Here is a 26,385-nt window from a genome sequence, read left to right on the forward strand (position 1 = left end):
GCCCACCACCTACTCACCCAGCTGAGGAACTCAGCAACCAAAAAAAGAAGGCATCTCTCAGGCACCTACCACTTCATAGATACCTCCCTCCCTCCCTGATCACCTCCCTCCCTCCCTAATCAACTACCTCCCTCCCTGATCACCTCCCTCCCTCCCTGATCACCTACCTCCCTCCCTTCCTAATCATCACCTACCTGCTACCTACCTCCCACCTACCTGCCTATCCACTGTGTACCTACTGCCCACCCACACACCTCTCTGTGCATCCATCATCTGTGAACACACCCCTCTAGCTGTCATTTGTCAGTCATCTCTCTGTCTACCTATTCCTCTATCTATAGATGCTTCTCATCTATCACCCATGTATCTATCCATCTGTCTACCCCCACAAAGATGTCCAGTGAGGAGAGAAAGGGGCTGGGACCCAGCAAGGCCATTTTCCAGGCCACAGGCCAGGCACAGGGCTTTGTCCTGAGATCCACACAGGATCCTGGCTGAGCGTCACCTGCCCCCATCCACTCACTCGCCCCTTTAGACCTGGAATACCTGGGCAGAGAAGTGTGGTCAAGCAGGTAAGAAGAGAAGAGGAAAGATGTGGGGTGTCCAGATGGACGGCTCCTGGCACCAGGGGTGCTCACAGCCCCCCCCCATGCCCACCCAGCCTCCTGTGCCCTTTATGGTCCCACCACTGTCTGGCAGCACCAGCTGCAGGGGACGGGGAAGGGTCCTTAATCTCATCATACAATGATTTACAGGGCACTTACACCCGGGAAGGAAGAGAAGGGCACACGGTGCTGGCGTCCTCACGAGCTGCGTGATTTCTCCGCCTCGTTCCCAGCACACATATGGTGACATGATTTGTGAGTTTGGGAGACATAAAATCATCTGCATTTTCTCCTCAAAGCCCAAGCAAACAACTAGAAAGCCATAACGATTCCCGTTAAGTGGGCCTTTTGCCAGTCAGCAAACACGGAAACTTCCCATTTTGACACAAACATTTATATTCACATGTAGTTTCCTGATGCCAAACCATGTTGAGGCGTACCAAAGGAAGCACCTGCGTTAACCCTGCTCCCATCTGTCTGACATAAAGGAACGATTTCCCGGTTTCTTAACTAGAGATGAGCAGGCGGTGGGGCCTCCCAGCACCCAAGTCCCCATAGAGAGGCACATTTGGATTCCACTGTCACTCAGCTTAATGACAAGTGGCATGCACTACCAGCTGGCAGTTGTGGGACACAATTGGAAAATACTTCACAACAACCCCACTAAGTGGAAATAATTCAGAAGTGGATTGGTCTGAGCTGGGGGAAGGTGTAGACTAATGAGTCTGTTCCAACTCAGTTTTCCTGTTCCCAGGCATAATGAGCAGCCAAGGAGAGGCCCCACTGTGCCTCCTTTGAGCAGGTTCCAGTCCTTGGCAGCTACACACCAAGAGGCAGCAGCTTGGGCCAACCACCATCCTCTGTCCAGGGTACACTTTGCTCAGTTTCCTTTCCGCCCTCAAACCTCAAGCAAAGAGGAGGCAAATTCCAACCCAGTTCAGATTGCCAGGAGCTCTGAGGGTCGGGGTCTGAATTCAGGACTTACAACAGCGTGCACTTCCTCAGAGGCACCAGAGAGCAAAACTCTGGAGAAGGGTCTCTGCACCATTCCCGTCAGCTTAGCCTCTGCCAGCAGGTGCTTGACCTGTCCAGGATTCCAAAGGTTTGCCAAGGCACCTCCTTCCATTCACAGCCCCTAAGTCGGCAGGAGGCCGGCCTGCTGTGCCGCACAGCAGAGAGACCCGGATCGGACTCAGCCCACAGGTGGGCAGCATGCCAGAGCTCAGAGCCCAACGAAGAGCAAGGTGGCAGTGGCACTCAGCTGGCAGACCCAGCGAGGGCCAGGTTCCCTGTGCAGGAATCCTGAGGAGTGTGGTGGGAAGTTCAGTCAGGATGTCTGCAGGTGAGTAACAAAGTGGCCCATGCTGTTGGCTATGCCCCAGGTCCCAGACAGCATCCCAAGTTACTAAACATCTCGTTTCATGAAACCCATCCCAAATACCATGCAGAAGTGCTTTTGTGTCTGTTTAAAGGATAAAAATTGAAGCAAAGAGGAATATGGCAATATGTCCAAGAACCCAGAGCTAATAATGGGCAGAACTAGAATTCAGACCCAGTGAGCCAAACTCCAGAGCTCTGGCTTTCAAGGTAAGAAGGCCAAAGTGTCCAGGACATTGCAGAGGTGATGGGGACATCTGGTGACCAGACGATGCATCTTCCTTGGTTGCTTGCTTTGGAAGAGTGTTGGGCTAGGCAGCTGCTCTCCATACAGCCACAATTTCGGAGCAGCCTGCATTCTTGAGAGGTGACATCTCTGAATTCAGTAATCATAATCCTTTAAATCCAAATTCTCTACTCTTGATAGTAAATTATATTTCAACGAAAAAGAAAGCGCTGAATAAATGTAGTCTCTGCACCATTGATTGTCTTAATATATTTCACCTTGATAAAATAGTCTCAGGGTAAGAAAAAATGATATAATTCCACAGAAGATGGTCTGTTTTTTACCCTCCCTGAACAGCTAACTTAAACAATTCTGTGCATTCAGCAAATTCTGCCACTTAACCTTTTCTCTGACTCTTCCAACTTGTTAATAAATATGTTGAAATATTCTTACCTGGAGACCAACCCCTGGGGCACCTGACTTCTCACCTTTCTCCATGTTCAGCATTAGACAGGGCAAGTTTTCATTATTTAAAGAGCAAGTGGTGAAGTAAAGGTGTGTAGTGGAGCTGGCGGCCTGAGAGGGGTTTCCATAGGACCCTGGTAGAAAGCTGGGCCAGGGCCATGGGAACAGCCTGTCCAGGACAGCTGGGAAGTCAGGCACATCTCCCCGGTGAAGCCACCCCGTGAAACACCCTTAAGTTGTTGGAGGCCCATGCCCTACAGGCCACCTCCACACCCATCAGGCAGGCCATGAGATCTGCCTGTGCAAGGCAGCACCCCTGCAGGTGTTCCCAGCTAGGATAAGGACAGCACGGGGCCTCAGGGCCCCCTCAGGTGAGATGGCCAGTCCACCATCCTCACACACAGTGGGGCACCTCAGGGGCAGTCTTCAGAGCCGCTTGCCAGGGTCTGAGTGGAGGCTGGGCTTCGCTGAAGCTGACGGAGGGGGAGAGAGAGAGAGAGTTCTACTTGGGTTCCCAGGTCAGCAGCACCAACACTAACTCCATCCACGCCCTCCATCCCAGGCTGTGCCTCCTGCCCAGGCGGGATCCCTGGGGCTGAGCAGTTCTGTGGATGTTTGCTGGATGAGCATGTGTGCACACAGAAAACAGACGCTTCTCCCAGGTCACCTTAGGATCCTGGAGGGTGACATCCGGGGGGCCTAGAGCTGATGCTCTTCTTCCCATTTGGCACCTGACTCTGGGTGCAGGAGTCGGAATCCACCCAGCAGGGAAGAGTTTGAAGCTGTCCTCCTGGGAAGTGGCCCCAGGCTTCAGGGGTGGGGAATGGACTCCTGGGGACACACTGTGACCCCAACCCATTAGAGGCACAGATTGGAAAGCACAGTACAGGAGGGCAGAGGCCTGGAGACCAAGGTTTGCAGGAAAAAGACTAAAACTAACTGATGTGATCCAGAAGACGGCCAGCTCTGGAAGGAGGCACAGAATACGGAATGAGTGTGCAGATGCATTTACATAGAACCCAAGTTGTCAAGAAAGTTCAAAAGTATTTTAAGTACTTAAAACTTGTATCTTAGATACTTAAAATATTTTAAAATAGCATACTAACATTGAGACTGGAGAACGGGACTTTATAGCAAATAGCAAGGTGAATTTGTTAATTAATTTAACAAGCCCTTTAGAAATGAAAAATGTACGGTTTGAGGCTTAAAACACGATGTGTGGATTAAGCAGCAGATTAGACTCAGCTGAGGAGACAACGGGACTGGAAGAGAGACTCGGTAGTTACCCAGAGAACACACTGAGGAGAGCGTGACACACTGCGAGAGGGGGAGGCAGGACCCTGTGCTGGTGAGAGCCGGGAAACAGGCGGAGGAAAAGAGGAGAGATGGCCCAGTGCCCAGTGTCTGGACGCACTTCCTGCCTTCCCCGAGGGACACGCGTGCGGTTGTCCTCCAGGAGTGCAGAGGCAGGAGCGGGTGTGGAGGGCCCGTTGGACACTGGAGCTCCTGGTGGCCCGAGCCACATGCGTCACACACATGCCACAGCTGCAGAGGCTGGTAGACACTCATCTCTTCCCACCAAGGGGTCCCAAGGGCCGGTGTGAGGCAGCAGAGCGGGGCCTGTTTGTCTCATTTGGGAGATGTGAAATCAACCAGACAAGGTGCACTTGGTGACGGGGAATGTAGAGTGGAGGCACCTGGACCTGAACGGGTGTGGTCCTGCCACTACCAAGGACCCGCATGACACCATCGGGACCCACCAGGGATAAGCACCTTCTCTCCATCCCGGCTCCAAATCCTGCTGCATAAGTCACTGTGCCCCAGGGGGACTCATGGACTTTCCCATATGTTGTTACATCAAGTCATTTCTGTGGACAGGGGTACCGCATAAGAGAGCCACCCAGGGCCACCGTGGGCCAGGCAACCCCAGACCAAAGAAAGCAGTGGCTCACCTCACAGGACTCACCAAAGCAGGCATGCAGAGAGCATTGGCCAAGGACCAGCCTGGGAGCAGGACGACAGCACCCAGCAGCCAGAGAAGTCCTGTGTGGGTGTGTGGCACAAGGAGGCCTTAAAACATGCACAGGAAACAATAGCAGAGTTTTTAAAGTGATAAAGGGAGATTTTAACACGTTTTTCTTAGTAACTGATAGAGCAGCTGGATGAATAGAGTAAGTGCATAGAGGAGACGCCCTGGACGAGAAGAAGGTGCCTTGCTGGATAACTGTGGGCACAGCACCCGACACCGCAGAGTGGGAGGTGGGCACAGTGAAAGTGTGTGCCAGGCGAAGAGAACTGTGCGTCCACTCCACAGACCTCTCCAGGAAGGCCGCGGCACTGCCCGAGGGAAGGAAGGAAGGCCAGCAAGAGAGTGGCACCCCACTGAGAAGTAGAGTAGTGTGGTCCCGGGCAGAAGACAGACCAGCCTCCGAGACCCAGGGGGCAACGCCTAAAGGGACGCTCTGTGGGGTGAAAACTAGGTCAGCACTAGAGAACTCATGAAAATAACCCTTGGTAGGGAAGTGAAGATACTTATGAAAATTTAACTTTGTCAAATTAAATTTGCATGTTTGAATTTCTAGAATAAATACTGGAAGAATAAAAATAGGATTTGGCAAGTTTTTAAAAAATCAATATATAAAAATCATTTGCATTTCTATAATGCATACAAATAAATGGAGCACGTCATTTAGTCATATATATATATATGACTAAATGATATATATATATATATGTATATATATATATATATATATATATATATATATATATATATATATATATATTTACAGTAGCAACAAAAATGATGTGGTCCCTAGGAGGGAACACAAAATGTGTGTAGCTTCTTTATGGATAAAACTGTCAAACTTTTGAGACATTTAAAAAGCTCTTAAAAACTGGAAGAATAGACTATATTTTGAATAGGAAGACAACGTTTTAAAGCCATCAGTTCTTCCCAGATTTTTGTAGAATTTTAATGCAATCAAAGCAATCAGAAGGTTTTTAAAATAGACCTTGATAAGCTAATTCTAAGGTGCATCATGCAAGTGCAAAGGGTAGGAGTAGCCCAGACAGGTCAAGCTGCTCAAGAGGGAAAGGGACGTCCTTCCACACGTGACACGGGAGCTGCGGGGTGAAACCATGGAATCCTACAGCAGAACAAAGCCTGTTCCCTTCCTCCGAGCACAGTGTTTCACAGAACTGCAAGTGAAATCTAAGACCATGAAGCTCTAGAAGAAAGCATGACTTCTCCCCAGCCTTTGGGTAGACACAATTGTACAGGACACCGAAACCACAAAATATAAAAAGAAACAATGTATATATTAGTGTGGATCGATACTGTATTTAGAATTTTGTCCTTCAGAAAACATCACTAGAATACTGAAAGGAACATCACAATAATAAATCTAACAGAGGGTCCAGAACCTATAAGAAAAAAACCAACATATAAAAAGACCAATAGCTCCATCAGAAACGACTTGTCTAGACATTTTATAAAACAAGGTGTACAGATGGCTGCAAAATATATGAGAATGTTAGTCACCAGGATAATTATACGTTAAACCCCCAGGGAAGTACCACTGCACACCCACCGGGTGGTTAACATCAACAAACCAAAAAGCTAAAAATGGCAAACACAGTGAGGCTGAGACGCGGCTCTTCACTATTGCAGAGAGGGGCCTGGAAGGCTCACCTCCCTTCATATTCCTTCATTTTCTCCTGTGAAAAGAAATTGCATTTACTGTTTCCTCTACGTACATTTAGAATCACACGATACACTGTTACGATTTGTGCTTCAAGGGAGAAATTGAAGGGAAGAAGAAAGTCTACTGTATTTTTAGCATCTTGGCTTAATCACAGTCTTTCTTGCTTCTGTCGTTTTGTCATTCCCTTCTGTTAGGAAAGAATGTCCGTTGGCTGTTCTTTGGGTCAGTCTCCCAAGGACACATGACCTTGATTTTCCTTCATCTGGAAATGTCTTGATTTCTCCTTCGTTCCTGAAGGATAGTTTCACCTGGTATAAAATTCTGGTGACTCTTCTTTCAGTGTCTGGAAGACGCCGTCAACTCGACCTCAGCCTGGCCTCCAGTTTCTGGTGACGAATCTCCTGTAATGTGGCTGGTTTCCCCACAGGTGACTGCTGATTTCCCTCCTGCTCCCAAGAACTTTCTGTCCAGTGTCCAAAAGCCTGCCTTGGCCGGGTCTTGGTGCCCTTCATGGATTTCTGTCCTGCTTGGGGTTTCCTCAGTCTCTTGAGTCTCTTGGGTCTTTTGTCAAGTCCAAGAGGTTTCCAGCCAGTACTTTCCTTTTTCTTTTCAACCAATGCTCCTTGTCCCTCTGTTGGGGACTCTGAAGACACGGGGTTTGACTTCGCCATGTTCCACCGGGCCCGAGCTCCTGTTCCTCCTCCTCGCTCTCTCCTCTGCTGCCGTGTGGGAATGCCCATCACGTCCCAGGCCCCCTGCCCTCCACTCTCTGTTGCGTCCACACGTTGGTACTTGTGCTTCCCGGGGCCCTCCTCCCCAGCCTTTGCTGGTATGTGCAGTGGAGCTGCAGTTGTGCCCACAGCTGGAACGTCCCTCCCTTGAATCTGCCCTTTCCTGGTTCTTTGGCTCCTGGGGATTTTTCTTGGTGGCCAGTGGCACTTCCAGGGTCATCCCTTGGTCCAGGCAGCGCAGGCCGTCCTGCTCTGCTCTGCGCTCACATTTGCATTCTGTCCCATGCGGGGATCCCAGCTGCATTCCAACATGGAGAGGAGAAGTGGGCAGTTCTTCCTTCTCAGAGGCAGGTTCCTGAACACGATTGTGAATCTCCTCTAATTGAGGAATGGCCAGGCCCACCTAGTACAGAAACAGGCCAGAGATACAGAGGGCCCAGCAGTAATCACACGAGCCCTGCTTCCAAGACACAGAGATGGCCCTGAGGACATGTGCCTCAGGACCAGGGCTGGCTGCCCACTGTGAAGATGAACTTCGCTCTTGTGTTTCTGCAGAGTCTGAAGGAACGTGGGGCGGTCTGGAGACTTCATAGTGTAAGGCACAGCTCTTTGGCAATCTAAAAGGAGTTGTCAACTAGTAGCTCTGAACTGAGATGGAGGAGGCATTTCCAAATAACATCGGAAACAGGCTAGCCATCTACTCAACTCTGATAAACTCAGTTACATTGAAATCACAACATTAAAATAAAAATACACAAAATGGTAAATGCTACAGCACACACAAGAGATCAGATTTCCACAAAATAAAGAAATTCTACAAGTCAATAAATAACAGATAGGCAGCTCCCTCACAGCAGCGAGGGAATCCTAGACATCAGAGGCCGGGCAGGAGACAGGTAAGAGGCAGGACAGAGTGTTGGTCAGCAGGTGGGAAGACCCACTTAGACAGGAGGAGTAGTTCCAGCAGTCTGTAGCATATGAAGGTTGCTCAAGTTAACAGCAGTTAATTGTATGTTTCAAGATAGCTGTAAGGGAGGATTCTGAATACTTCCAACACAAAGAAATGATAGACGTTTGAGGTGGTGGATATACTGGCCCTCCTGATTTGATCATTACACGTAGTATACAAGTATCAAAGCAACACACTCTACCCATCAATATGTACAATTATTATGTGTCAATTAAAATATTGTTTTATATTTTGGAAAGATAAACAGTTCAATTTAACCACTGAGTAAAACAACCGAGGAACATCTTCAAGAAGACAAATTACGTTGTAATTCTAGCAACTTGGGAGACCACCACAAATCAAATATTTAAGTCTGATTAAGTCAAGTATTGGGAATGATCTGGAGCAGAATGGAAATTGGCATGGCTTTTAGCAGAGCGTAAGAACCTACCTACAGGTGCTTCTGTCCTAACATCCCTGCTCTCCAGCATGCGTGCCAGGATGTTTCAGTGAGCTCAAGGAACCCTGCTCAGAAGAGGAAAACTGAAAACAATGTAAACTCCACCAACAGGAGGAAAGATCCATCAGGCAGAGCTGTGTGCTGGAATACTACACAGTAGTGAACAGGAACAACCTGCAGCCACTTCTCCACATGATGTTGTTTGTAGTTGCCAAAGTGGCAGAAGAATACATAAAAATATTAGTGGGTTTATACAAAACAGGAAGATGATTTAAGCTCAAACAATGTATATGTGGGGAAAACATAGGGAAAGCTAGGGCTGGTTAGATAGAAGACTTAGATGACATCCCACCTGCGGGGGCAGGGAGGAGTGCGCTGGACGGGATGCCACAGAAGCGCAGTAGCTAGCCACACTTTGCTGTGTGCTGTCCACACCTGCACCTGGTACTGTAACAAGGTGGCTGGCAGTCACCAAGCACTCTTTGTTCCAGTGGGTAATTCTTCCTCCCTCTCCCTTTGGTCTTTCTACCCTGATCCTCCTCATTCTAGAGCCGTGCTCCATGACCTCTCTGAGCCCAACTGGCCAGTCGGTGCCTTTCCAGGTAACCTGTGGGAGCTGTTTCGCCATCTTGGGGCCCAGCCTCTGTCACGTCCTTCTTTCTCCAGGTACCTACCCCAGCACGTGCCTTATCCCCTGTGGCCTGGCAGGTCTCAGATCCTCGGACAGCCCTCCCGTGTCCCTGGGCAGGTGAGCACTGCATTCGCCCAAGAAGCACCCGGGCTGGGGCTGGCTTCCCCCCAGGGAGGCTTGGCTGCTGTGGGGCGCGTGGGAGTGCTCAGCGACAGTGACATCAGAGAGGCCAGGTCACTGTCCTCCTGGCCAGGCTGATCAAGAGACTTGAAGAGGGGTTCCTGAATTCCAGGGCTCTGGTTGCAGGGCAGCCCTTGGCAGGCTGGGGCTGGAGGAGGGAGCCCAGCACCAACGCTGTTTGGGCCGCCCACACACCTGAGTGCTCCCGGAGAGCCAGGGTGGGATGGAGTCCGTCATTAGCTTTCCAAAGGCTGCGTTTCCTCGTCTTCAGGGCAGGGGTAAGGACAGAACTTAGCTGAAGGGTTCTAAAGGAGGAGGCACAAAGCCCCCAGGGTAGCAGCTGGGACGTCCAGCCGGCTCCATTGGTATTTCTGCATTTCTTTTACCCTAAGGATCTTATCTGTGATAAGCACCCTCCCCCAAGTCATGTCCCCAGGGGTGCCACCTCCAGCCCACACTGAGGTCCAGCACCATGGAGGAGAGGGGCACCAGGAGGATTGTGCACTGTGGGCTGGACAGCCACTCACCACACTGACCTACAGTGAGAGGGTTGACCTGCTGTGGGGCACTGGAGCAGCTCGGGCCCCTTGGGGACCGGGTCCTGACACGGAGTCCTGGTCTTTGCTGGACTGGAACTCTTCTCAGTGTCTGCTCTGCCAAGCACCATGCAGAGCCTGGCAAATGCTCCCAACCCTGAGCCTGGTGCTCTGATTCATCATGGGCAGGACTTGGCCTGGCTGGTGAGGCATCCTCTGCAGGAGGGCCCAGCTCTGGCCTCTGGGACTGGCACACCTCATGAATGGCCTCGTTCCTGCTCTGCACAAGCGTGGATGGGACAACATTCAGGAACTTTCACAATTCCTTGTGTGACTGGGCACGGAACCCGGGGGCTCATAGGGGCTGGGCTAGTGCTGTCCCACTGAGCTGCGTCCCCAACCCTGGGAAAGGGTTCCTTAGGCCCATTCCTCATACAAGGCCATCGAGGAAAGCACAATCAGCCCAGCAGTGCCCCTCCTGCTGTCTCACTTGAACCTGACCTTCCACAGGAAGGAGGGGAGCCCCACAGCTGGAAAGGGTTGTCCCACAGCAAGAACCTTCCTGTCAAGCGTCAGGACCCTTTAAGATCATGTCCTTCCTGCTGCTGCTGCTGCTGCTGCTGCTGCTGCTGCTGCCACTAGGCAGGTCCCTTGCTCATGAAGAGCCCAGGAATAAAGGAGACCCCAGTGGCCACGTATCCCTGGGCTCTGAAGAAGCCAGGAGGGGGAGGGGGGGGGGCGAGGAGGAGCTTCGCACAGGAAGCCCAGAGCTTTCGGGTGCCAGCAGCGACCCGGCATCCACAGTGCAGCCCAGAGGTGTGCAGGAAAGGTGGTTTCAAGGTCAAGCCATCCTAACCATTCAGCCGCTGGACACAGTGACCGTTGGCTTCTCAGGAGCGCTGGTGAGCTGGTGAGAAGCAGTCGTGTGGTTCCCACATGTTTGCAAACCTGCCCTGGGGGCCACAAAGAAGAAATGGGCTGGAAACCCACACTCTGCCCCACCTTGGCTTCCAGAGCATATGTTTCCTCCTCCGCCTACAGAGGCTTGCAAGGCCTGGCGGATGGTGCCCTCTAACCTGCATGTGGGAGCCCACCCCAATGTGGCAGTGCCTGGAGATGGGGCCTTTGGTCTAGGACGAAGTTCAGACGGCTCAGAGGGTGGAACCCTGTGATGGCATTAATGTCCCTATGAGAAGTGCTGGTTCTGTCCACCAGGTGAGGACACAGCAAGCAGGTGATTATTTGCGAGCCTCTCCAGAGCCTGACCTGCCTGCGGCACCTCTGTCCTGAGCTTCCAGAACAGTGAGGGATAGAATATTACTTTGGCCACACAGCCCTATGGTGCAGCTGCCCACACAGGAACAAGGGCATCTCTCCACAGCAACCCGTGGCACATGGGCCAAGCAGGGAGATTCCAGGGACAGTGAGCAAGGGGTCAGCATCCTGGGACGAGGAGGAGAGGGGGGAAGGAGGGGGGCAGAGGAGGGGGAAGAGAAGGAGAGGAGGGGGAGGAGGAGGGGGAGGAGAAGGTGGAAGAGGAGGGGGGAAGAGGAAGGGGAGGAGGAGGAGGGGGAAGAGAAGGAGGAGGAGGGGGGAGGAGGAGGAGGGGGGAAGAGAAGGAGGGAGGAGGGGGGAAGGAGGGGGAAGAGAAAGAGGAGGAGGGGGAGGAGGGGGAGGACACATTTGCCTGGTGCAGGAGAGGTGGGGCTGAGCCTGAGTCTCCTGGTTCCCCAGTGGGTGGTCATGGGGTCAGCCCACAGGTGAGTTCCCCACATGGCCTGCCTGGCCCCGCCCTCCCCACCACGTGGGCGCTGGTCCTGTTGGGGCCTTTGCCATCCTCTTCGCCTGCCACGTACTTTCTCCATCTCTGTCCCCACTCCCCTTCCTCCAAGGCCTGCCCAGCAGTCCCCTCCTGGGCACCTGGGATTGGCAGAGGGCTGGCCACCCCAAACACCAGGAAACAGCAAACAGAATGCCAATGCCGAGCATCTTTACAAACACCTGCGGCAGATGGAGCGGGAGCGGCCTGTTCCTTCCTCATCTGTCCGTCTGCACACAGAGCCCTTTCCATGGTTATGGGGTCATCCTAGAGAAGTCCCCTCAGATCCCCGGCCCTCCCTAAACACACAGTCTGCGTGGAAGTCGGCTTGGTTGAGAGAGGTGGCCTCAGAAGCTGACAGTAGCCCTGCTGCTCCAGGAGCTGGGTGGGAGGCTCAGAGCTCACGCAGCGTCCCCCACCCCCTGCACAGCCTGTCTGGGCGAGCCGTGCCCCCACAGATGAGCAGGGAGCCCAGCTCCGTGCCAAGGAGCTGCTTACCGTTGGCCCACACGCCACCTCATCCTTCTTCACAGTGCGGCGAAGGGGTTGCTCGCGAAGCCTCAGCTCTAGAGGACAGTTGGTACGTGGATCGCTAGAAGTTATTTAGGAGACTTTATGGGGGCGGGTGGTGGGATTCAAAAGACACTGAAAACATTATATACACCTGTTTTCCCCATTATTTTTGCGGTTGCCCGTCGGCACCCACTGCCTGCGTCCACCCTGGCGTGATGCATGAGCTCGGGTGCGTCCAAGCCAAGCGGCTTCCCTCCCACACTGCCCTCCGTGTGAGCTCACTTCTTCCTTCTCTTCTCTCCCACATCTTTCCACTGGGAAAACGCCAAGCCCAGTGCTTCCATTCACCTCCATTCAATTTATTCTAACACTTTAAGAAACGGGGGTCATAGGCCCAGAAGTAGAGTGCGGACCATATGGAATTCTATTTTTAATTGCTTCAGGGAACAACCCACTGTTCTCCACGGCAGCTCCGCCCTTCCCTCTCCACCAACCTGCACCCGAGTGCCAGCCTGGCATATCTTTGCACGTGTGCCACTGCTGTGTTTCACGATGCCACCCTCGTGGGCGTGAGGCCCTGTCCCGCGGTTTAGATCCTGTCTCCCTAATGATTAGTGATGCTGACCATCTTCTCATCAGCCTTTGCATGTCTTCTTTGGAGAAGTGTCTTTCCAATCCTTTCCCATTTTAACAGAGCTGTTGGTCTTGTTGCTGTTGAGGGAAGGAATCATTCAGGCAGACTGGACGTCACCTTTGGTCAGACACTGCAGACATGGGGTCGGCAAACCTTTGCTCTGCTCCCCGGCTGCCTGTCCAGCCTGCTGCACATGCGTCCCTGGGTGCCGAGCTTGGCAGTCTCCTCTAGTCCTTTTCTCTGCATGGCCTCCACACATTTACATCCCTCTCTGCTCCTCGGCTGTCACTCTCTCTGTCGTCACTGATGACCTCAGAACCACCAGGAGGCATCTGGCTTTCGGGACAATGTGACTGAGGGTCTAACCACCAGGCTTCAGGATTTGGTGTGAGCCCTTCTGAGGAGTGCTGGGCAAGGCGCTGCACACCTGGGAGGTACTTCCCCCAGGGTACGCAGAGTAGGCTCCCCTGTCGAGGGCACCAGTGACCAGGCAAGTCTCGTCCTCAGGACAGTCCTCTGCACCCTGCTCTCAGGATCACCGACTCCGCCTAGCCCCCGGCTCCATGGGCCTGGCGCGATTCCACCAGGTAAATGGGAACCCCGTCCCGCCCCACTGTATTCAGAAGGCTGCCTCAGGCCTCCCTTACTTATCTGTGGGCCCTGCTCCGTTGAGAGGTGAGCGTTTGGAGATGAGGATGGTTTGTCTGCAACTGCACTTCGTGATCAAGGTGATCTAGGGATGAAGGTGAGCACGCGTTCCTACCCTGAGTGATACCGGGCTCAGCCAGCAAGCATCCTCAATGAAAGTCCCTGCTCCGTCTGTCCTCCCACCTGGGATTTGTCACTCAGAGCCAGAAGTGTTGAGGACAGCAGATGGGGACCTGCTTCTGGTGCCCTCAGGAGCCGACTGTACTGGTGTGTCCCCGTGTCCCAGATGGGTCTAAAAGGAATTGCAGCCTCGGAAAAGCAAGACGAGGAGAGGAGAAGTCAAACACTCGTACCTTCCACTAAGGATGATTCCAACTGCCATGTCCCCCTGGAGCCCTGTGGCCGCTCCTACCTGCATGGAGTCTGGGAAATGTAACTTTTAGGCTTTTAGGGGTGGGAGGTCTGAGGGAGGGCTCCTGCTCTGTAAGAAGGAGAGGCTCCAGAGGACAGCTAGCCATCTCAACAATGGGGACCCTTCCATGAGAGTTCACACTTTACAAAAGAGAAGAAAATGAATTTGCCGTGAGCTGTGTTCCAGGTTTCAGAGCAGCACTGGGCCTCAGTCGCACGGGAAGGGAGCAGGTGAGGCCTGAGTTTGAATGTGACCCTGCTACCCTTAACTGGACCAGGAGTGTCCTAGGGCACTGTGCCCGGGGGTATGGCAGCCACATCCGTCTGCGTGACAAATCCAAGCTGGGTTTTCTGCCTCCTGGGTGAATGCCCCCGAGGCTGGGAGCACGTCCCCTGGCTGTGCGCAGGTGCTCCCGAGGAGAGGCAGTGGAGAGGCCCACTCCAGGAGCCCTGTCTCTCCAGCCCAGGCTTGGGTTGTCTGGGACCGGCTGGCTCAGGCCTGTCCCCTTTCCACTCACACCTTCCTGAAAGCGACCCCTCACCGGCTGCTTGAGGAGGGTTCCAGGGGCTGCCGCACAGCCCACCACTCAGGGACCACAGCCAGCCACCTGGCCCCGTGGAAACCCGGCTCTCGTGACAAACCGTGAATTCCTCTACAGTCTGCAGAGGTGCTTGACCTTTCCCCCATTGAGGATCTTAAACAGGTGAATGCACTGCAGAGGAAGACTAAGGATTTGGGGTTTGCTTTTCATAGATTTGGGTTTTTTCCAGCTTACTAAGTAAGCTTCACTGAGGTGCACGTTGTGTTCTTAATGTGACCCATTTTAAATGCTTCAAGACATGCAGCACCAGGGCCACCCCACAGTCAGGAAGCAGATCCCCATCACCCCGAGAGCACCATGGACGCCATCTCACAGAGGGTTCCGCCTGTCCTAGAATCTCACAGGAGGCAATTTTGCAATATGTTCCTATGGGTGCCCTGATTCTTTGGCTCAGCTTGCTGTTTTTGAGATCCATGTGTGTTTTTAGGAGGACTTGCAGGGCCTTCTCTTTTGTTACTAAGTAGTGTCAGTCTATCTGTGCAGACGTGCCCACTCGTGCCATTGGCCCATCTGCTGATGGACATATTAATTGTTCCAAGTTTCTGGCCATTAAGATAAAAATGAAGTAATCGTTTTTGTGTAACTCACTGTGTGGACATATGTTTTCATTTCTTTTTTGGAAATACATGAGTGGGATTTCTGAGTTACATGAAAAATGTATGTTTAAATTTATAACAAATGGCCCGACTGTTTCTCAAAGCATATTCAATTTCTCCAGAAATGGAAGAGGGTGTCAGCTGCATCTCGCGTTCACCAAAACTGTTATTTTGAAGTGTGATCATGCTGCTGCTACCCAGCCTGCCCCAGTGGGGCTTTAACCTGGCTTTTGATGGCCATTGATGGTGCTGAGTGGTTTCTTGGTGTGCTTACTGGATACTCATATACACTCCCTTGGCAAGTATCTCTTCAAATATTTTGCTGAGAGTTAAAATGAAAATTTGATATCAGTTTCCCTAGACTTAATTTACATGGAATAAATGGCACTTATTTAAAGTGTATAGTTCAAGTGTGCAACAATATTTTATTGAAGTGAGTATCCAAATATTCTGACCACCTTTTATCAGATTGTTTATGTTCTTATCAAGTTATAAGAGTTATTCATGGGTTGTGGATACAGATTCAAGAGTTAGACATTTTACTTGAATAAAGGCTCCCGAGACACTTGCGGGCATATGTTCAATTTACAGAGTTCTGGGGAGGTCGGTGCTGACCCCTTTTCAGGGTGCTCACATGGAGTGGCTGATGTTGGGATCCCTGGCCAGTGGGGACCAGCTTCCCAGTGGCTCTCCACCCTCCACTGGACTTTCCATACACTGTTTGGCCTCCCTGTCTATCTCTGTGCAAAGTGCACATTTCCTTGTTTAAGGTAGATTTATCTTAGGTTTTAAAATCAAACAGTACAGTCATCAAAAAGAAAAATTTCTAGAAAAGTCAAAACAATTAAAAAAACAAACAACACTGGGGTAAGTACATCTAGTAACACCAGAGAACCCAGGGTCACGGCTCTGCCAGGATCCTTGTCATCGGGCCCCGGAGCCTGCCGTTTGCAGTGTGCTGACCACTTCATCTGAGATGGATGCTGGATTCTGTCCAATATAACCTTGACATAGATCGAGGATGATTTTTTCTTATTGTTTTAATATAGTGAACTAAATTGATTGATGTTTAACGCAAGCCACTCTTGTATTCTGGAGGGGAAACACCACTTGAAAACAGTGTCTTATTCTTTACAGGAAACATGCATAATTAAAAGCCACAGGTGACCTTCAGCTCCTGCACAGCTGCTCTTTGGCATAAACCAGCACAGCAGCAACAGTGCTTGGACTTCGGCTCCCCACCTGGGCGTGGCTGCCGTGCTGTGACCTCACAGCCCGTGACGTGAAAATGGTCTCATGCTACCAACTCCACAGCGTGTTTTTTGAATGGTATTTCCTGGGGTCTCTGGAGAATGCCCTGGTGTCCAGCGTGGCCACTCTCTCTGGTTAGCCTGGTGAGAACCTGACCTCTGGGGCTGAGGGCCACTCCAGCTGTGCTTTTGCCAGTTCCATCAAGTTCGATGTTATGCACCTTCCATTTAATGTCCAGGCAAATGCACAGTGGGGGGCCCATGACACTTTCTGGAGGTCTTTCTGGGTGGAGTCTCCTCCTATCTGCAAAGTCAGCTATGTAAAAATTAAAGTGGACTCAGCTCTGGTCGCACAATAGTGCAGAGATGACTGCTGGCAAAACCTGGAGTGTCCTCTCCACCCACCCTCCCTGTGCATCACGGAAGGCCCCTGGTTGTCTTCTCAGATGTCAGAACCCTCTGCCCAATTCTTTCTGGCAGAACCCTTGACCTCTGTAATGGCCTCTCTGTGTTCCCCCAAGTTTTATAAGCTGAAGCTGGAACCTGGCAAGAGGCCACGCAAGGTCTATGAAGAAGGAATTAAACTTGCATAAACTTGGGTCCCTAATCTGGTTTTCCTGGTGACCTTCTGAGAGGAGGTTAGGATGCAGCACGAAGGTGACCAACTGCAACCAAGAAGGGAGGGAGGCCTTTGGGGCAACTGAGCCTAACCACACCCTGAGTTTGAACTTGCAGCTTCTAGAATTTTGAGACAATAAATGTCTGTTGCTTAAACTGCCCAGCCAGTGGTATTTTGTTATGGCAGCCTGAGCAGATTCATAAGCCTGGGTGGGGTCTTTGGTGGTTGTGACTTTGTGGGACATGACATCTCAATCCATTTTGTGCTACTAAGAATACCCGGGGCCAAGTAATTTATCAAGAATGAATATTTATTTAACTCTTGGTTCTGGAGGCTTGGAAATCCAAAAGTATGGTGTCTGCATCTTCTCAGAATGGTGAGGGTCTCCTTCCTGCCCTCTAACATGGAGGAGGGCCGCGCAGAGTGAGACAGAGCAAGTGTGTCAGAAACGGCTGGACACTCCCTGCCCTGGACACCCCACTAGCCCACTCATCCATGTGGCCACCAGCCCAGGCCCTTGTTCGCCACTCGTGATGGCTCCAGGTTCCATGCTGGGACCAAGTGTCCAGCCTGTGCAGTCTGAGGGCACCACAGCACCTCGCCTCCTGCCCTCTTCACAGGGTGGGCTCTGCTTCGCTGGTCCGCCTCACCCAGCACCTACACTAGCCACGGGTGCTGCATCATGGCCCAGGAGACCCGAGAGGCAGTGTTAAAAGAACACCAGGTTAAAAGAATTTCACACACCAAAAGGAGAGAGAGGAGGGCTGCTGCTTGTGGTTGACATCTTGATAGGGCTCTGCGAGTCCTGAATACTGAAGTCGCCCTGTGAGCAGGGGGGACCAGCCTGGGACACCCAGGACTGCAGGAGTGACCAAGAGGAAGCACAGCGTGTCCAGCCCTCAGAGCTAATTCAGGGCCCTAATTCAGGGCCCCTCTGCCCAGTGTCGTGCAGTGGATGACCCTGAGCTGCCGTCACGTGAGGCCATCTGGGTCACACCTGAAGGCAGCAGTACAGTACAGGACCTTCATACGGCCAAGATGGCCTTGAGCGGGCACCTTGTGACGCCAGTGTGTGTACAGCACGATGGCTCCATGCTTGCCTTGTCTTTGTGAGTTCCCACAGCCACGTGTGACGCATGCATAGACTCTCCATCTTCCTGTCCTGAATAATCAGGGCTCCAGCTCCGCCCGGATGTGCCCCTGGGTGACAGTGTCCAAGTACAGAGCATGATCTTCAGATCACAGGGGCTACATGGTTCGCTGGCTCGATGTCCGTGCATGTGCCCGCTGCTGTGTGTCATGGGTGACGTCCTCGTCACACCCCTGGTGAGGGCCTCTCACCAGGGAGCTGACTGCACCAGTTCCTTTCTTGCCTCCTCACACTAAGCCCTGCAGCGAGTATCTGCTCCTAGGAGAGGCCTTTCCCTACCTTGGAGGCACTTTGAGCCGCACACTGTGCTGGACTCCCGGGGTGATCCCGCCACGTCTGCCTCACTCCCCCTCCTTCAGCTCTGCCACGCAGCCTGCGCCAGGGCCTGCTGGGTGAACCTGCGAGAGCACGTGCCACCTTGGGGCTCTGTGACGGAGACACCGCTGCACTGCCACGGTCCCCAGCAGCATGCGAGCCCACAGGCAGAAACCCGCCCCTGGCAGCTCCAGTTCACAGAAGGGCCAGCCTGCTGGTCAGGGCTCCGCTGGCACTCACAGGCGTGGTCAAAGGACACACCTGAAGCATGAGTCCCCAGGCTGCCCCACAGGGGCCTGTGCACCCTGGGGCTTCTGGCCTGGCCCACCAGGCCTTCGAGGGGGGCAGTGCCTCCCAGGGTCACCCACCCTCGTTCCCCGGGGTGCTGAGAGCTGTTGACAAGAACGGGGTGCACACTGCCCAGGAGAATCCAGCCCCAACACGTCCCTGGGGGCCAGCAAGGCTCTGCCCACGCCTGTGGCTCTCAGGGAACTCGGGCTTCATGCCCCAAGCCACCGAGAAGGGTGTGTGGCTCCTTCTTTGCACTTCCTTGGGATTGTGGAAAAGTAAGATTAATGACATGTTCTTCATGAGTCTGATAAGTATTTTTAAACTTTTTTTTAAATGTCAACGGACTGTGCAAGAGGAGATGCATATTGACGGACACAGCGCCCTCCCCAGAGGCAAGGTCTCTTCAAGGTCGGCAGCCTGGAGTCTGGCTTCTTCAGATGGAGTTATCTCCACGTTTCCCTTTGGCACTGAGGAGCTACGGGAAGCTCTTTTAAATTGCCAGTTGTCTCATTTCCAAGAGTAATCGAGATCCTGAAATAACTGGATGAAATCTGTTTAAAAAATGTTTATAGAAATGAATTTTTCTACAGCTCAAATAATGGGAAGTCAGTGTCTTGCTTCTATTTCAGATTTTTGTTTAATTTGACTCCACCAATCAGGTTCCTCCCTGGGTCATCGCTGTCCGAATGCATCACTTTATCTCCGTCGTATTGATCATTACAGCGCCGTGCTGTAAGCTGCATCGAATCACGCAGCTACAGTTATGGGGAGATGAGACAGTCCATTTCAGAAAGAAAAATGGCCCTCTGCCTCTCCTCCACTCTGGACAGTGGGCCGAGCGCCCTGGCAGCACAGCTGTCCCGGGAAGCCTCGGGCTTTCTTCTTAGGAGGAAGCAGACCCAGCCCTTCTGCTGTTCTTTCTGGGCAAAATGCTTGTTGCTTTCTCGTTCAAGCCAGGGATGGGGCGGCCACTCTTCCCTCCCAGATGAGAGGGTCTGGCAGGCGGCTCCCCCCATTTTTTTAAGGGAGCACAGAGCACTCAGAGCCCTGGGTGAGGCAGGGTCTGCACCAGAGAGTGGCAGACCACTCCATGGGGACGGGGCAGCAGGTTTCTCCTCCCAGCCCTCCTGGCCTTGTCACCAGCCTGGCCCCAGAGGGAGCATGCGCTGGGCCTGTGGGCACAATCGTGAGCTCCAGTAGAGGAGGTGTGACCGTCATACGCAGCCATGGGACCCACAGAGTGTTGGGCAACTCCACCCCCCGCGGCTTAACACAGCAGACACCGTTCAGCCCTGAGCCCTGGTGGGCTGGGCTGTGACAGACAGTAGGGTGGAGGTGGGAAGATGAAGACGTGACTTTGAAAGTCACGTGATGGGGAAGCCAAGCCTGTGTGCCCTGTGGTGTGGCCTGCAGCTGACCTCTGCAGCTTGGAAAGGAGTTCCAGTGAGGGACCTCCTCAGCCCACTGACCCCTGGTTGCCCCTGGGATGGTCAGGGTGGAGCCTGGTGTGCCCAGGGCTCATGGCCCCGTTCTGACAACAGGTCTCGGGGCAGGAGCTCCGCAGCAGGGAAACCACCCTGGGGCTTCTTGTCTGTTTTCCCACCTGAGCCCACAGCCCCAAAGGCCTGCAGTTCTCCCAGGTGCCCCTGTCATCACGGGACAGCTTGAGCCAATCGTGTGGGACCAGGAGCCCTCTTCATCCTGCTTGTGAAGGAGAGTGGGAAGTGCGCTTTCCGGGCTCACTGTGAGGAGGAGACAGACATCGTGCACAGGGGAAGTTGCATGTGGAGCAGATGAGACATCAGCAACACGTTGCTTCAACTTTAAATCCAGTGTCCTCAAGGAGCTTGGGTTGTCTTCATGCTTCTGCCTTGTTATTCAACCACCGTGTTGGGTCCAGAGATGTCCCAGGACAACTGCTCAGAGTGTCAAGGTGCCCAGGTTGGCTGCATCCAGAACAGCCTCTCTTCTCCAGCTCAGCATGTTCCGGAGCCTCTGCGGGACATGGCAGGGCTCATGGCTCCACAGAAACGCCTCCCCAGAGCCCAGAGAGTCAGGTCAAGGCCACCTCCACGTGGACGGTGGACAGGGACACCACACCAGACTACCTGCGTCCAGCCATTGCAGTCTTGTTCGCATCCCACGCAGGCACCTGGCACAAAGCAGAGAGGAGCTGAGCACCCACACCAGTGCACTGTGAGTGGCTCCCTGAATGTTCGCTGGTCCTCAGAGCCCAGCAGAAGGGAGAGCACCAGGCCGGCAAGAGGCTGGGAGGCCTCACAGGGACACCAAGCAGTGCCTGCACCCCACGTTGCACAGCCTGTGTTCTAAGGCCTGGTCCAGGTTCTGGGCTAGGCTGCAGGTAAGGAGCTCACCAAGACAGGAAGACAAGTAGAGCAGAGGCTGGGTGCAGCTGGAAAAAAAAAAAAAAAGAAGAAGAAGAACATCAACAACTTCAGCCAGGCGTGATGGTGCACACCTGTAATCCCAGCAGCTGGGGAGGCTGAGGCAGCAGAATCGTGAGTTCAAAGCCCGCCTCAGCAAAAGCAAGGCACTAAGCAACTCAATGAGACCCTGTCTCTAAAAAACAAAATAGGATCTAGGATGGGGCTCCGTGTTCAAGTGCTCCTGAGTTCAATTCACGGAACCCTCCAAAAAAAAATACCACCACCAACAACAACTTTTCTTTACCTAAGTGATTTTTTTGTGACTCTAAATGATTTTTTTTGCAATTATGATTTATAAACGACAGAACACTTAGCGGCCAGGAGTCAGAAGACTTCGGAAACTCTCCATGGAGCTGGATTTCTCACCATTGCAGCTAGTTGAATGTATGACTCCAGAACCCACCCTGCTTTGGTTAAGTGATCTGGGACGTGCAGGTGAGGTCCTAAAGGGTGACTTTGATGTGGAGATGCAAAGCCTGGCGCAGCTGGCCTTGTGTCATAATGGGATCAAGCTCTTCAAGTCAAGGTGGAAAAGTTCATTGCCACGCCCACCGTCCCCCCATTCTGACCCAGGACTTTCAGGGGAATTCCGCCAGGAGCCGGGCCCTGCTCTTCAGATGCGCTCCCCGGGGCCTGGCTGCGGCACTCATGGGGGCCCCGCCCACCACCCAGAGGCCCACAGAAGTCCAGGATGGTGGTTCCCAGAGTGGGCTCCAGTCTCCAGGCAGCCTGTTGGACATGCAGATCCCAGCCCTCCTGGGTGATCCCACGCTGCTCAGGTCTGAGCCCGCTGACCCACTGGCAGGTCTTCCCGAGGGACCCAGGCGTGAAGTGTGCCGCACGTCACTGCATTCAGGTCTGCTCCTCTTGAAGAGTAGGGCTCTGATTGCTTGGTGGTTTCCTGCAGGCTTGGGGCATCCCAGCAGAAATCCCTCCTCAGGGGACCCAGGACTTTCCATCTCATTATAGGAAGTGGCTCAGTTTGGCCCGCATCAGAAAGTGGTGAATTGGTAGATGCTTATCAAGAGCCTCACTCTCGAATCCCACAGCGAGGTCAAGAGTGGCACTTCTCTGAGCACAGTGCCACTGGGTCATACTCCCTGGGTCTAAATGAACCTGCGAGACAGCAAACAAACCTGTTAGCACTACGCAGGTCACGCAGGGTGTGAAGAGTGCACAGGAGCAAACCACTTTCCTGGTCCCACAGAGAGAAGAGCTCTCACAGCTGCGCTCAGCCTCTGGTCTGGGGGTGGGCGCATGGAGATGGTCACACCAGCTCCCGGAGTCCTGCATGAGCCCAGCAGGCTCCACGCCCTTCAGTCTGTCATCCGGCCAGCCTCTGACAGGCTCAGGGACAGGGGCTGAGATGCTGCTTACTTTGCTGAGGATGAAATGCAAGCAAAGCCCCGAGAAGCCTGACGCAGCTGGGTAAGCTCACGGGCGGCAGGATTCAGAAGGAGGAGCCATGATTTGGGGTCCATGCCCCTAAGCTGCCAGGGCCGAAGGGAGCAGCACTGTTGGTGCTGGAGGGAACTGCTCCTGTGAGCCCCTGGGCAGTGCCCACCTGCAGCTCCCCACCTGTTCTGGGAGGGGAGCAACTCAATCTGTGTGCCCAGGCCTGGTACTCTCCAATAGCCCCTCAATAGCACCAAGGCGGGGACACGGTGGTCAGGAGGGCACTGTGGCCCAGGCTGGCCACCTTGGCTGTCAGGGAGTCCTTACACTGGTGACTCTCACAGAGACCCACCAGGCCTTGGGAGAGCAATGCTCGGGTCACTCTCGTACACGTTGCAAGGTCCAAATGAACCCCAGGCAGCTCTCCCAGGATTCCAGCCTCTGTCTCCACAGCTGGGAGCTTGAGTGTTGCCAAGAAAGCCAAGCAGCATGAGCAGGGCCCTGGGTGCTGTCCCTCACCCTCCTCTCCAGCAGCACCTCCACAGCCTGTCCTCTCCTCCCACATCAGACTCACCCACTGGGCCTCACTGGACACATGGTACTGGGCCCAGCCAGGCTTTGAGGGGCAGACCTCTCCAGCAGATGCCACCTGTGTGACCCCTTGTGCACTTACCTGTCACCACCCATGTGACATCAACTGCCCTCCCTAAGCTGTGGTTCTTTCTCCCAGAGTGAGGGAATCCTCTGGAAGGAGCCTGGAGGAGGAAGCCCAAGAGGTGCCCGCTCACTGTGGTCTGACCCCAACACTCTGAGCTGCTCTGGGGACCCTGGTTGGCCCCAGGTTCCTCCCCACCGAGAGCTGCAGCTGGTGCTTGGGGAAGCCCCAGACCCCTCCATGCCTGAGCAGCCTTCGCCCCTGGGGACTCTCACCAGCAACCCTTTACACTGCCTCACAGGTGGCCTTTGGGGCTGGGGAGGAGGCTCAAAGCTGTCCCTTCCTGCCCACCCTGTCCTCCAGGCCATGGCCAGCCCTCACCACCTTCATTCTGGCCATGTTGGCACAGAGCAATCAGGCCTTCTGGTCAACCCAGAGGGGTCGCCTTGGTCCAGTTCTGTCAGGTTGCAGCAGCCTCTTCGACCCTCCTGCTGCTTGGACCCCAGGTCCTTTGGCCTTGTCCTCTTGCTCGGAAGGATCATTTTGGACTTCTGGGAAGGACACAGAAGAGATCACCCCTCCACCTCAATCTCCTCTGTGGCAGTGGCCACCCTGGCCTGTCCACAGCCTCCTGCATCAAGTTCAACCACTGGGCCCTCGTGAGAAGGCAGGGACCCCTGCCTAGTGCCTTGAGGGGAACAGCCAGCACCTGAGTCCCCAGGATGTGTCACCGTCTGCACAGCCTGAGAGCAGGTGCTCTGAGCTCTGGTTCCCCACCCCTGGGGAGAGGTGGGGGCAGAGTGAGGGCTGCTGGTGTGGAGGAGCCATCTGGGGGACTTTGACATGCCTCATGCCCGCACCCCACTGTGTGGCCAGCACGAACAGCTAGAGCGGCCCTGAGCGGAGCCCCTGACCTGGGGTGGCCCTGCCAGGGGAAGCCAGGCTCCTGTCAGTGCAGCTGCACGTCACCTTCAAGGGGCAGCTTTGCTCCATCTGTGTTACCCCTAGGCTCAGGGGCCCTAGGCCCTCGCTCCTGGATTGGCACGCGTCCACAGACTCCTGGCTCCTGCTCTGGCCAACTGGGTCCTCCCCAGTGTTCCCTGGTTGTCCTCTGGCTGGTGCGCTGGCTGAACTAGGACTCATTTGCATTCCCCACCACAGATGGGAACCAGGCACCTGAGGATGGAGGTGGCACGGGCAACAGGTGGCACTGGGGTCTCCTCCTGCTCTGCGACCTGCTGCCGGCACATCCAGGGGCCCTGTGAGCACTTCTTTATGTATGCGGATTTCTTCATGACTCATAAATCTTGAAGAGCCACACTGCTGTTGTCCTTGCTAGAAGGAGATGGCCGCTTGGTGAAATCCCATGGTCTCTTATGGCATTGACCAGCCCAGAAGCGAGGAGGACAGGTGTGGGCAGGTGGGAGTCTGGCTGCTTGGAGGGGAATCCTCTGCACTTCCCAGGGCAGGGGGTCTCCGAAGCTCCTGGCATCGCAGGGAGGCTGAGGAAGCATGCCCACTGATGCTCAGGGAGCCTGCGGGAGTCAGGACGGATGCTGGCATCCTGGCCCTGGGAGGCCCTTGTGCTACAACAGGCCCTGGTGAGGGGTGGGGGGTGCAGGTCAGCGGAAGCCCTGACAAGATGAGCCTTGCTTCTGCTCAGGTGGTGGCCCTCTAGCAAGGCCACTGCAGCCTGACCAGAGCCACTGAACTGCAAGAGGCCCACTGTCCCCTGGGATGTCATACAGATTCCTAACTTGGCCTGCCTTGGGGCCTTCCCCAGCCAAACTCTCCCTTCTCTCTCTCTACCTAATGAGAGCTGTTGAAAGCTAAAGCCCAGGGGAAAGTGAGTTCCCTGGGAAGACATTATGTGTCTATTAATTAATTATAATTATTTCATCATTATATTATGGTACAACTGTAATAACAGATGCTGTCCATGAGGAGCCAGTGCATGACTCACACGTCCCTGTCCCACACCCTCCTTTCCACTCTCCCCACCACCCCACCCTGGTCCCCATTTTCCAAGGAGGCAGACCACTTCCTGCTAGGACCTCGGCCTACTCTGGGCCTGTGTCTCTGCTGGCTGCATTATTGAGCGGAGGTGCAGGGAGCCCTGCTGCTCTCCAGTTCTCCTGGGGTCGGGGTGGGGACTTACCTCAGGCCCAGGGCTGTGGCTCCCTGCTCTGCCTGGCGTTGACCTGGTTTCCTCAGACCTAAACCATAGGAGCCACAATTTCCACATGTTCAGAAAAGTTCTCTGAGGAACACTATGAATCAGCTGCTGAGTCACAGTGGGTCTTGGAACAAGGACACTGTTGTGCGGGAGGTCAGCTGTGCCTAGCGCTGTTCTGGCTTCTTTGCACCTAAGGGCAGGCGTGGGAGATAGGTGCTTCCAGCGTTATCCCCACTCACCATGGAGGATGCTGAGGCACAGACAGGTGAAGGCATTGGTGGAAGGCCCAGAGCTCTGCAGGGAGGGAGCCAGGGTTTAACCCCAGGCTCAGCCTCTGTGCTTTGCCACGTTCCACAGCTCCAGGCATGAGCACTGCACCGGGCAACGTGTCAGATTTGGCCACTCACCGCTCAGAACCTGCAAGCAGAGGGCAGTAAGCTCACCTGCCTCTGCGTTCACTCTGTCGAGGACTTGAGCCCTCCCAGCCCAGGAGCTGTGCACACAGTGTGGTCTAAGCCAGCCGCAGAGCTGCAATGGGGACCCACAGTCTAAGAAACAGTAACTGTGCTGAGAAGATGGGGTTCACCGCTCGGCCTGGCGGATACAGCTCAGACCACTCCCTTCCCGTCAGGTGCCCCCACCCCTGGGGTTGGAGAGAGTTGCAATTTGGACCTTGGAGTCCAGCCAGCTCGGCACCCCATGGACCACTGGCCCATGGAGCTGGAGACCTCTGTGGAGCAGGGTGCAGGCTAAGGAGAGGCCTGGAGGAAGGTGCCCCAGAGTGGGAGAAGGTCCTGAGGATGCCAGCTCCAGGAGGGTAAGAAGGGTCCCACCTTGGGCACGTCAAAGCCTCAGGCACAGAATTCACTGGTGGATCTGGGAGTCCTGGGACCTGCTTCTCTGGCCCAGGAGAACAGGCAGGGTTGGTCCATGAGAGCGTTGTGTCTCTGAGTTCCCCGACCCTGTGTCTTTGACAGGCTAGCCCTGTCCTTGACTG

Source organism: Marmota marmota, unplaced genomic scaffold, assembly GCF_001458135.2.
Source record: "Marmota marmota marmota unplaced genomic scaffold, marMar, whole genome shotgun sequence".
Classification (NCBI taxonomy): Eukaryota; Metazoa; Chordata; class Mammalia; order Rodentia; family Sciuridae; genus Marmota; species Marmota marmota.